Genomic DNA, 12,084 nt, shown 5'->3' with positions numbered 1-12,084 from the left:
TAGGTTGTGGTTTTTCTCTTTCAGCACTTGAAATGTTTCTGCAGAAAAATGTGATAGTTTTATGTCGTTCCCTTCTCTTGCTGCCATTAAAATTATCTCTGACTTTTGCCGTTTTAATTATGATATGTCTTGGTGTGGGTCTCTTTGGGTTCACCTTGTTTTGAGATTCTCTGTGCTTCCTGTACTTGGAAATATTTCCTCCTTCAGGTTTGGGAAGTTTTCAGCTTATAATATCCAACACGTGTTCAACCCCTTTCTCTCTTTTCCTTCTGGGACTTCTATAATGTGAATGTTAGTACACTTGAAGCTGTCTCAGAGGCCCCTTAAACTATCCTTACTTTTTTTATTTGTTATTCTTTTTGCTTTTCTGATTGGGTGATTTCCATTAGTCTGTGTTCCAGATTGCTTATGTATTCTTCTGTATCACCTAATCTGCTGTTCATTCCTACTAGTGTACACTTCAGCTCTTACACGTTCTTTTTTATATTTTCTAGTTCTTTTGTTAAAATTCTCACTGTGTTCGTCTATTCTTTTCCCAAGTTCAGTTAGCATTCTTTTACCATTGCTTTGAACTCTTTTTCAGGTAAATTATTTATCTCTGTTTCATTAGGGTTTGTTTTCAAGGGCTTTTTTTCATTCTTTCATTTGAAACATATTCCTCATTTAAATTTTTCTGTCTCTATGAAATTAAGTGAAATCATTACCTATCCTGGTCTTGAAGATGTGTCCTTCTGTGAATGTCCCTATGTAGTCTGCATGTACCCAGCAGATTTGGTACGAACTGGATCTAAAGTGAACACAGGCTGCGTCTTCCCTAGGGGTGTGCTGGCAGCCACCACCCTGGTGGGAGGTGGGGCTGGAGTTGGAGGGGCTAGAGCTAGAGCCAGGTGCAAGCCGGGCTTCTCTGCTCAGTGGCTGTTACAGCCCTGTTGGATGGGGGCCCAAGAGGCTGGAGCAGAACCCCTGACGGAGTTGCATTTCTCCTGGTGTGATGGTAGTCTCCTCCTTGGTTAGGGTTGTGGCCAGGGCCTGAGGGCTTGGGGCTTCACTTCTGTGCTGGTTTCACTTTTTCACCCAGTAGGTATGCCTTGGTTAGAGGCTGGGTTGGTGCCCACCTCTGAGCTGGCCCTACCCCCTCCCAAGTGTGCACAGGGACTGGTGCCCTGGAGCTAGCCTCGCTTCCTCCTGAGTGTATGCACCAAAGCACAGGCTGGCAGTGGCTGTCTCCAACCTGTTCGGAGGCAGGGCTGGCATCTCTCCAAGTGCGCACACTTGTTGGCAATGGCAGCCTCCACCTTAGTGGGGAGCAGTGCTGGGGAAAGAGGGGCTGGAACAGGAGCCTGGTACGTGGACCATGCTGGAGGGGTCCTTGCAAGCTGGCCAGGGCCCCAGGCAGTCTTCAGTCTGCTGCCTTTGTGCCTGTGACTGAGAGTAAGTGGGTCTGTGCATGTACTCTTCAAAAGCAGAGCCTCGGTTCTTACACCCCTGTAAGTGCCACGGATTTTCAAACCAGCTAAGGGGGTTCCTCTTCCCAGAACTGTACCCCAGGGTTGGGGTTCCTAATATGTGGCTCCAAACCCTTCCCAGGGAGGATCCCAGTGCTGGTGATAACCCCCTCCTCTTCTGGGTCCCGGACCTGCCAAGGGTGCGGGATCTGACCAGATCACTTCTCACCCCCTACCCCCCAGTCTGGAACCAGACTCTGTGCAGATCTTTCTTTACGTCCTTGGTTGTAGAAGAGCCGTTCTGCCAGTCTCCAGGTCATTTTCAGCAAGAGTTGCTCCACATATAGTTGTATTTTTGATTTGTTTATGAAGGGGAGGTAGGCTTGACGTCCTGCTCTGCTATCTTGATCTCTGTCTCACTGTGGCTTTGATTTGCATTTCCCTGATGATTCGTGATGATGACCACATTTCATGTACCTTTGGCAATTTGAATCTCTTTTTGAAAAAACGTCTATTCAGGTCTTCTGCTCATTTTTTTTTTTTTTTTTGCGGTACGCGGGCCTCTCACCGCTGCGGCCTCTCCCGCCACGGAGCACAGGCTCCGGACGCGCAGGCTCAGTGCCCATGGCTCACCGGCCCAGCCGGTCCGCGGCATATGGGATCCTCCCGGACCGGGGCACGAACCCGCGTCCCCTGCATCGGCAAGCTGACTCCCAACCACTGCGCCACCAGGGAAGCCCTTCTGCTCATTTTTAAATGGATTAGTTTATTTTTACCTGTACATTTTTTGCCATTGAGTTACATGAGTTCTTTATGTATTCTGGATATTAACTGCTTATCAGATACGTGGTTTGCAGATACTTTTCTCCCATTCTGTTTGTTGCCTTTTCATATTGTTGTTTCTTTCACTGTGCAGAAGCTTTACAGTTTGTTGTAGTCCCACTTATTATCTTCTTGCTATTGTTGCTTATACTGTAGTTGTCATAAAGTATAATCCATAAAATTATTGCCAAGACCAGTGTCAAGGAACTTTTCCCCTTTGTTTTCTTCTAGGAGTTTTATGGTTTAAGGTCTTACATTTAAGTTGTTAATCCACTTCAAGTTCATTTTTGAGTGGTGGAAGATAGGAGTCCAGTTTCATTCTTTTGCTTGTGAATATCCAGTATTTCCACCAGCATTTATCGGAGAGACTGTCTTTTTTCCATTGAGTATTCTTGGCGCTTTTGTCAGATACTACTTGACAGTATATGTGATGACGTATTTCTGGGCTCTTGATTCTGTTCCATTGGTCTTTTTATGCCAGTACCATTTCACTTGGAATACTATATAGTATTTGTAGTATACTTTGAAATCAGGAAGTGTGATGCTTCCAGCTTTATTCTTCTTTCTCAGGATTGCTTTGGCTATTCAGTCTTTTGTGGTTCCATAAGAATTTGAGTTTTTTTTTTTCTTTTCTGTAGAACATGCCATTGGAATCTTGATAGAGACTGCATTGAATCTATAGATTACTTTGGGTTGTCTGGATATTTTAACAATATTAATTCTTCCAGTTCATGAAAACAGTATATCTTTTCATTTATTTGTGTTGTTTTTAATTTCTTTCACCAGTGTATTACAGTTTGCAGTGTACAGATCTTTTACCTCCTTGGTTACATTTATTCCAAAGTATTATATTGTTTCCAATGTTATTATAAATGAGTTTGCTTGCTTTATTTAATTTTTGGATACTTTGTTATTAATGAATAGAAATGCCACTGATTTTTTTATGTTGATTTTTTATCCTGTAACTTTCCTGAATTCACTTACTAGTTTGGTGGAGTCTTTAGGATTTTCTATATATAAGATCATGTCATCTCTAAGTAGACAGTTTTACTTCTTCCTTTCTGATTTGCATGCCATCTGTTTTAAGTTCTTGCCTGATTCCTCTGGCTAGGTCTTTTAGTACTTTGTTAAATAAGAGTGGTGAGAGTGGGCATTGATCTTGATCTCAGATAAAAAAGCTTTAAACTTTTCACCACTGAGTATATGTTAGCTGTGGGTTTGTCACATATGGCCTTAGTTATGTCAAGATATATTCCTTATAAATGCAGTTTGTTGAGTATCTTTATCATGAAAGGATGTTGAATTTTGTCAGCTGCTTTTTCTGCATCTATTGAGATGCTCATGTGGGTTTTGTCCTGCATTTTGTTAATATGGTTCATCACACTGATTGACGTTCATGTGCTGAAACATCCTTGCATCCCAGGAATAAGTTTTAATTGGTCCTGATATATAATTCTTTTAATATGTTATTGAATTCATTTTGCTAGCATTTTGTTGAGTACTTTTACATCAGCATTCATCAGGGATACTGGTCTTTTTAGTCATATAATTAGTTAAGATGCATTACCTCTTTACTTTTTTTTTTGAAGAATTTGAGGAGGATTTGTGTTAATTCTTCATTAAATGTTTGGTAGAATTCACCAGTGAAGCTGTCTGGTCCTGGAGTTTTCTTTTTCTTTCTTTCTCTTTTTTTTTTTTTGTGGTACGCGGGCCTCTCACTGTTGTGGCCTCTCCCATTGCGGAGCACAGGCTCCGGACGCACAGGCTCAGCGGCCATGGCTCACGGGCCCAGCCACTCCGCGGCATGTGGGATCCTCCCGGACTGGGGCACGAACCCATGTCCCCTGCATCAGCAGGTGGACTCTCAACCACTGCGCCACCAGGGAAGCCCCCTGGAGTTTTCTTTGTTGGGAAGTTTTTGATTACTGCTTCAATTTCCTTATTAGTTACAGTTTTGTTTAGATTTTTAATTTTTTTCCAGATTCAATGTGGACAGGTTGTTACGTTTCTAGGAATTTTTCCATTTTCTAGATTACCCAATTTGTTGCCATATAATTGTTCATAGTATTCTCTTACATTCCTTTTTATTTCTGTAGCAGCAGTTGTAGTGTCCCCTTTTCATGTTTAATTTTAGTAATTTGGGTCTTCTCTGTTTTCTTCTTAGCTTATCTAGCTAATAAAGTTTTGTCAGTTTTGTTGATCTTCTCCAACAACCAATCTTCGTTTTATTGATTTTCTCTACTGTTTTACTATTCTCTGTTTATCTCTGCTCTAATCTATATTATTTCCTTCCTTCTGCTAGCTTTGGGTTAATTTGTTCTTTTACTAGTTTTCTTAATATATAAAGTTAGATTGTTGGTTTTGTAATCCTTGTCAACATAAGAATTTGCAGCTGTAAATTTCCCTCAGCACTGTTTAACTGCATTCCATAATTTTTGCAATGTTGTGTTTTCATTTGTGTCTAGGCATTTTCTAATTTTCCTTGTGATATCTCCTTTAAAAAGTGAAGTATAATTGACATACAACATGGTGTAAGTTTAAGGTATACAATGTGTTGATTTATATGCTGCAGTATGATTACCACTGCAGTGTTAGCTAACACCACTGTCACACCACATAATTATCATTTCTTTTTGAAGTGAGGACAATTAAGATCTGGTCTCTTAGCAACTTAGAAGTTTATAATATAGTATTACTGCGTACAATCACTATAGTGCATTAGATCTCCAAAATTTATTCATCTACTAGTTGCAAGTTTATACCCTTAAACAACATCTCCCCAGTTCCCCTATCCTCAGTCCCTGGTAAACACCATTGTACTTTCTATTTCTATGAGTTAGGCTTTTCAAGTTCCAAATATGAGTGAGATCATATGGTATTTGTCTTTCTCGGTCTGACTTGCCTTACTTAGCATAATGCCCTTACGGTTTGTCCGTGTTATCACAAATAGCAGGACTTCATTCTTTCTCACGGCCCCCACATCTTCTTTATCCATTCATCTGTTGATGGAGACTTAGGTTGTTTCCATATTTTATCTGTTGTGAATAATGCTGCAATGAACATGGTACTGTTCTATCTTTTGGATGTCCTGTTTTTATTCCCTTTGGATATATACCCAGAAGTGGGATTGCTGGGTCATATAGTAATTATAGTTTTAATTTTTTGAGGAACCTCCATACTGTTTTCCATAGTGTATGTACGAATTTACATTTCCACCAACAGTACACTAAGGTTGAAGGTGTCCCCTTGTATGTAGCTAGTCTGCAAAGATTGGGAGAGCTGGATGTTCTTTCAAATGCCTACATTTCAACAGAAGGCATAAAAACTAAAAGGGAAATGTGCAAAGGAAAAAAATAATCTCCAGAAAACGGAAACAGAGATCTGTGACGTATAATTCAAAATAAAAGTATTATAGATGCTCAAATAGAAAAGTAAATGCAATGAGGTAATCAGTGCATGAACAAAATGAGACAGTCACAAAGAGACAAACTATAAAAAGGAATCAAACAGATTCTGGAGCTGAAGAATACTTTAACTGAATTAAAAATTCGCTAGATGGTTCAACAGCACACTGGGACCAGGAAGAAGAACGAATGGATCAGTGAACTGGAAGATAGGCCATTTCAAGTGACCAACTTGGGGACAAAAAGAAAAAAGAATGAAGAAAAATGAAGGGATTTAGGGGGCACCATCAAGTGGACATATGCTTTGTAGGAGTCCTGAAATGAGAAGAGAGAAGAAGGCAGAGGATCTGTCATGGACTGAATTGTGCCCCCTACCTCCACAAATTCCTGTTTGAATCCCTAACCCCCAGTGTGACTGTATTTGAAGGTGGGGCCTTTAAGAAGGTAAATTATGATTAAATGAGGTCATGAGGATAAGAGCACTAATCTTTTAGAACTGATTGTTCTTATAAGAAGAAGAAACAGAGTTTTCTCTCTCTTTGTATGAGCCCTGAGGAAAGGCCATGTGAGGATACAGTGAGAAGACAGCTCCTTGCAAGCCAGGAATAGAGGCCAGAAACCAACCCTGATGGCACCTTGATCTTGGACTTTTTGCCTCTAGAACTGTGAGAAAATGCATTTTTGTTGTTTAAGCAACCCAGTCTGTGGTATTTTGTTATGGCAGCCCTAGCAGACTAATACTGATTTTGGTACCAAGACGTGGGGTGCTGTTATTACAAATACCTAAAAATCTGGAAGTGCTTTTAGAATGAAGTGATGGGTCAGAGCTGGAGGAGTTTTGAGGTGCATGCTAGAAGAAGTCTAGATTGATTTGAAGGAACTATAAGCAAAAACAAATCAAAACTTGAAGACTTAAAAATTCTCAACCTGTCAGTATTGCAAAAAAATGAGAAAGTGTCTTCTGGAGAGAACCCCAAGGGTGTGGCTGGACAGTCACTCCATAGAGATTACTCATGGATTTAATCAGCCATCTCAGCTAAAGCCAGGAATAGAGGTGGGATTATACCAGCAGAAAAGGAGACTAAAGAAAGCAAGGCTTTCGGACTTCTTTGTTTTAGTGTCAGCAGACCATAAAGCTATTTAGCTGCATACAACTTTATACTTCAAGAAAAGGGAAGAATGACCCCAAAGGCAATTCAGAGATCATCAGGGCCGCCACAGCTGCCACAGATCCAGTGCATACAGGCCCAGTGAACAAGGCTGTTTCCTCCTCGGTTTCAGAGAGTGGAGCCACTTCCTCAGTTTCTACAAACCAGGCTGCTGCTGCAGAGAGCCGCAGGCGTGGGGCTACTGCTTAGGGGTGTGGGGGTGATTTTGCCTTCCCAGTGGGCCTGGAGGGTAGAACACCCAGCAAAAGAGGATTCTCTTGGAGCCTTAAGGTCTAGTGGAATATGCATTGCTAGATTTTTGTCCTTCGGGGGACACAGCACCATTTTCTGTTTCCCAGTTTCCTCCTTTTGGCATGGGAATGCCTATCCTATGCCTGTCCCATCACTGTATTTTGTAAGCAGATAACCTGTCTAGTTTAACAGGTTCAAACCTGGAGAGAAATTTTGTCTCCAGATGAATTGTTCCTAAAATCTCTCCTATACCTGTTGAGATGATATCTAGATGAGACTTTGGACTTGGAATTGATGCTGGAATGGGTTAAAACTTTGGGGCTGTTGGGATGTGGTGTATGTATTTTTCATGTGAGAAGAACATGAACTTTTGGGGGTCAGGAGGCAGAATGTTATGAACCAAACTGTGTACTGCCCCATTCATATTTTGAGCCCTAATCTCTTGATGTCACTGTGTTTGGAGATGGGGCCTTTAAGGAGATAATTAAGGTTAACTGAGGTCATAAAGGTGGTGTCCTTATACAAAAAGGAAAAAACCCCAGTGAGCTCTGCTGTACACAGAGGAAAGGCCATCTGTGGACACAGTACGAAAGCAGCTGTCTACAAGCCAAGAAGAGAGGGTTCACTAGAAACCAGCCTTGACAACACCTTAATCTTGGACTTAGTGCCTCTAGAACTGTGAGAAAATAAATTTAAGACACTTACTCTGTGGTATTTTGTTATGGCAGGAATAGCAGACTGATAAGCCTATCTGAAGAAATTATGGCTGAAAACATCACCAATTTGAGGAAAGAAATGGACATAGAAATGCAAGAAATTTAACAAATTCCAAATAATAAAACCACAGAGAGTCACATTGAGACATATAATCAAACTCAGAGACAAAGAGTGGATCTTGAAAGCAGCATGAGAAAAGTGACTTGTAAAAGGGAGCTGCTGTAAGATGATCAGCAGATTTCTCAGTAGAAACCTTAGTGGTCAGAAGGGAGTGCAATGAGATTTTCAAAGCACTGAATGAAAAAACACCAAGAATATTATATCGTATTGCAGAGCTGTTGTTCAAATGGGAAGGAGAAAACAAAGCTTTCCTAGATAGACAAAAGCTGAAGGATTTCCTCACCACTGGACTTTTGTAAGAAATGCTAAAGGAAGTGCTTTGACTTGAAATGAAAGGATGCCTGACAACAGCATGGGACCATATGAAAATATAAAGCTCTCTGGCAAAGGTGAGTATATAGACAAATAGGGGATACTGTGGTATTGCTGGTACATAAATGACTTTTAATTATGGTATAGAGTTCAAAAGAGGAATATATTATAGCAAATCTATGTTACGGGCACACGATATAAAAATATGTAATTTGTGACATCAATAACTGGAAGAGTGGAGACATGAAACAGTTTTTTGTATGCAATTTAAGTTCATTTAAAATAGATTATTTTAACTTTAAGATTAAAAAATTTTTATTTTATATTGGAGTATAGTTGATTAACAATGTTGTGTTAATTTCAGGTGTACAGCAAAGTGATTCAGTTATACATATACATGTATTTATTCTTTTTCAGATTCTTTTCCCATTTAGGTTATTACAGAATACTGAGCAGAGTTCCCTGTGCTATACAGTAGGTCCTTTTTGGGTTATCTATTTGAAATACAGCAGTGTGTACATGTCAATCCCAAATTCCCAGTCTATCCCTCCCCCCCACCCTTCCACTCCCTGGTAATCATAAGTTTGTTCTCTAAGTCTGTGAGTCTGTTTCTGTTTTGTAAATAAGTTCATTTGTATCTTTTTTTTCTTTTTTAAGATTCCGCATGTAAGTGCTATTGTCTTTCTCTGTACTTACATCACTTAGTATGATAATCTCCATGTCCATCCCTGTTGCTGCAAATGGTATTATTTCATTCTTTTTAATGTCTGAGTAATATGTACCACATCTTCTTTATCCATTCAGCTGTCGATGGACATTCAGGTTGCTTCCAATTCCTGGCTGTTGTAAACAGTGCTGCAATGAACACTGGGGAGCATCTATCCTTTTGAACTAAGTTTTTTCTCCAGATATATGCCCAGGAGTGGGATTGCTGGATCCTATGGTAGCTCTATGTTTAGTTTTATAAAGAACATCCATACAGTTCTCCATAGTGGCTGTATCAATTTACATTCCCACCAACAGTGCAGGAGGGTTCCCTTTTCTCCACACCCTCTTCAGCATTTATTGTTTGTAGATTTTTTGATGATGGCCATTCTGACTGGTGTGAGGTGATATCTCATTGTAGTTTTGATTTGCATGTCTCTGATAATTAGTGGTGTTGAGCATCTTTTCATGTGCCTCCTGACCACCCATAAGTCGTCTTTGCAGAAATGTCTATTTAGGTCTTCTGCCCAGTTTTTGATAGGGTTGTTTGTTTTTTTGACACTGTGCTGTTTGTAAATTTTGGAGACTAATCTGGTTAGTCTAATCTGCTGGTTCTTCCAGCACCGTTTTTCTTTCTCATGATTGCTTTGGCTATGCAGGGTCTTTTGTGTCTCCAAAGTTTTAGATTGTTTTGTTCTAGTTCTGTGAAAAATGCCACTGGTAATTTGATAGCGATTGCATTGAAACTGTAGATTGCCTCAGGTAGTATAGTCATTTTGACAGTATTGATTCCTCCAATCCAAGAACATGGTATATCTTTCTATCTCTTTGTGCCATCTTCGATTTCTTTCATCAGTGTCTTATAGTTTTCGGAGTACAGGTCTTTTGTTTCCTTAGGTAGGTTATTCATAGATGTTTTATTCTTTTTGATGAAACGGTAAATGGGATTGTTTCTTTAACTTCTCGTTTTGATCTTTCATTGTTAGTGCAACAGATTTCTGCTTATTTTTTATCCTAAAACTTTACTGAATTTATTGATGAGCTCTAGTAGTTTTCTGGAAGCATCTTTTGGATTTTCTATGTATAGTTTCGTGTCATCTGCAAACAGTGGCAGTTTTACTTCTTTTCCAGTTTGGATTCCTTTTATTTTTCTTCTCTGATTGCCTTGACTAGGACTTCCAAACCTGTGTTCAATAATAGTGGTGAGAGAGGACATCCTTGTCTTGTTCCTGATCTTAGAGGAAATGCTTTCAGCTTTTTCACTGTTGAGTATGATGTTAGCTGTAGGTTTGTCATACATGGTCTTAATTATGTTGAGGTATGTTCCCTCTGTGCCCACTTGCTGGAGAGTTTTTATCATAAATCGGTGTTGAACTTTTTCAAAAGCTTTCTCTGCACATATTGAGATGGTCATGTGGCTTTTATTCTTTGATTTGTTGATGAGGTGTATCACACTGATTGATTTGCGGATATTGAAAAGTCCTTGAATCCCTGGGATAAATCCCACTTGATCATGGTGTATGATCCTTTTAATATATTGTTGGATTCAGATTGCTAGTATTTTGTTGAGGACTTTTGCGTCTGTGTTCATCAGTGATAACTCGCCTGTAACTTTCAAAAAGAATCTTTAACTTGTTTTGGTATCAGGGTGATGGTGGCCTCATAAAATGAGTTTGGGAGTATTCCTTCCTCTGTGACTTTTTGGAATAGTTTCAGAAGGATAGGTGTAACTCTTCTCTAAATGTTTGATAGAATTTGACTGTGAAGCCATCTGATCCTGGACTTTTGTTTGTTAAAATCACAGTTTCAATTTCAGTACTTGCGATTGGTCTGTTCATATTTTTTATTTCTTCTGGTTCAGCCTTGGGAGACTGTACCTTTCTAAGAACTTGTCCATTTCTTCCAGGTTGTCCATTTTGATTGGCTTATACTTGCTTATAATAGTCTCTTATGATCCTTTGAATTTCTGTGGTGTCCACTGTAACTTCTTTTTCATTTCTAATTTTATTGATTGGGGCCCTCTCCTTTTCTTTCTCGATGAGTCTTGCTAATGGTTTATCAATTTCATTTATCTTTTCAAAGAACCAGCTTTTAGTTTCATTGATATTTTCTCTTCTTCATTTCTGTTTCATTTATTTCTGCTCTGATCTTTATGATTTCTTTCCTTCTACTAACTTTGGGTTTTGTTTGTTCTTTTGCTAGGTGCTTTAGGTGTGACATGAGGTTTTTTATTTGTGATGTTTCTTGTTTCTGGAGGTAAGATTATATTGCTGTAAACTTCCCTCTTAGAACTGTTTACTGTGTCCCGTAGGTTTTGGGTTGTCATGCTTTCATTTTGATTGTCTCTAGGTATTTTTTGGTTTCCTCTTTGATTTCTTCAGTGAGCCATTGGTTGTTTAGTAGCACATTGTTTAGCCTCCAGGTGTCTGTGTTTTTTACAGTTTTTTTCTTTTTCTTGTAGTTGATTTCTAAGCTCATGGCATTGTGATATGAAAAGATGCTTGATATGATTTAGATTTTCTTAAATTTACTGGGGCTCGATTTGTGGCCCAGCATGTGATCACTCCTGGAGAATGTTCTATGTGCACATGAGAAGAATGTGTATTCTGCTGCTTTTGGATGGAATGCTCTATAAATATCAGTTAAGTCCATCTGGTCTAATGTGTCATCTAGGCCTGTGTTTTCTTTTTGATTTTGTCTGGATGACCTGTCCACTGATGAAAGTGGGGTGTTAAAGTCCCCCACTGTTATTATGTTACTGTCGATTTCTCCCTTTATGGATGTTAGTATTGGGTTGGCTAAAAAGTTCGTTCAGGTTTTTCCATAAGATATTACAGAAAAATGCAAACGAACTTTTTGGCCAACTCAATATTCGCCTTACGTATTGAGGTGCTCCCGTGTTAGGTGCATATATATTTACAATTGTTATATCTTCTTCTTGGATTGATGCCTTGATCGTTATGTAGTGTCCTTCTTTGTCTCTTATAAGTCTTTATTTTAAAGCCTATTTTGTCTACTAGGAATATTGCTACTTCAGCTTGCTTTTGATTTCTATTTGCGTGGAATACTTTTTTCCATCCCCTCACTTTCAGTCTGTATGTGTCGCTAGATCAGAAGTGGGTCTCTTGTAGACATATATATGGGTCTTGTTTTTGTATC

The sequence above is a fragment of the Neophocaena asiaeorientalis genome, unplaced genomic scaffold (assembly GCF_003031525.2).
Source record: "Neophocaena asiaeorientalis asiaeorientalis breed wild unplaced genomic scaffold, Neophocaena_asiaeorientalis_V1.1 scaffold217, whole genome shotgun sequence".
Lineage (NCBI taxonomy): Eukaryota > Metazoa > Chordata > Mammalia > Artiodactyla > Phocoenidae > Neophocaena > Neophocaena asiaeorientalis.
The sequence above is the reverse complement of the archived record's forward strand: the minus strand, read 5'-3'. Positions refer to the sequence as shown.